This window comes from Pterocles gutturalis, unplaced genomic scaffold (genome assembly GCF_000699245.1).
Source record: "Pterocles gutturalis isolate BGI_N339 unplaced genomic scaffold, ASM69924v1 scaffold25689, whole genome shotgun sequence".
Classification (NCBI taxonomy): Eukaryota; Metazoa; Chordata; class Aves; order Pterocliformes; family Pteroclidae; genus Pterocles; species Pterocles gutturalis.
The window spans coordinates 14,131-14,507 of record NW_010131390.1 but is presented as its reverse complement, the minus strand read 5'-3'; positions in this window follow the sequence as shown (position 1 = coordinate 14,507).

The following is a 377-nucleotide window of genomic DNA, read 5'->3' as shown; positions in this document are numbered from 1 at the left end:
TGAACACCAACGCCGTCGGTTTACTTCCAAGATGCCGTTTCTGGTGCTAGCACAAACACTGAGCAGCAGTTTGGATATTTGGCATCTCAGGGAGGGAGAATTGTGTCTGCAGATCGTGGGTACCCAAGGCAGTTGTCCCAGCTGTGTTGAGCAGCTTTATGACTCTGGCTTGAACGGAGCGAGTTCTGCACGAAGAGCTCCCTGATCGCCCGCCGTTATCCAGGCTGTGGTTGTTGGTGGAGTTGCTGCTCCATCACTGCCCGAGTTCTGGACACGATTGCTTCTTCCAGCAGGAACGAGGGCTCTTCGGGAAGCCTGTAGCAACAGCGAGTGGAATTGCTGTCTGGCTGCAGCGGAGGTTGGGGTCTGGCAGGGAA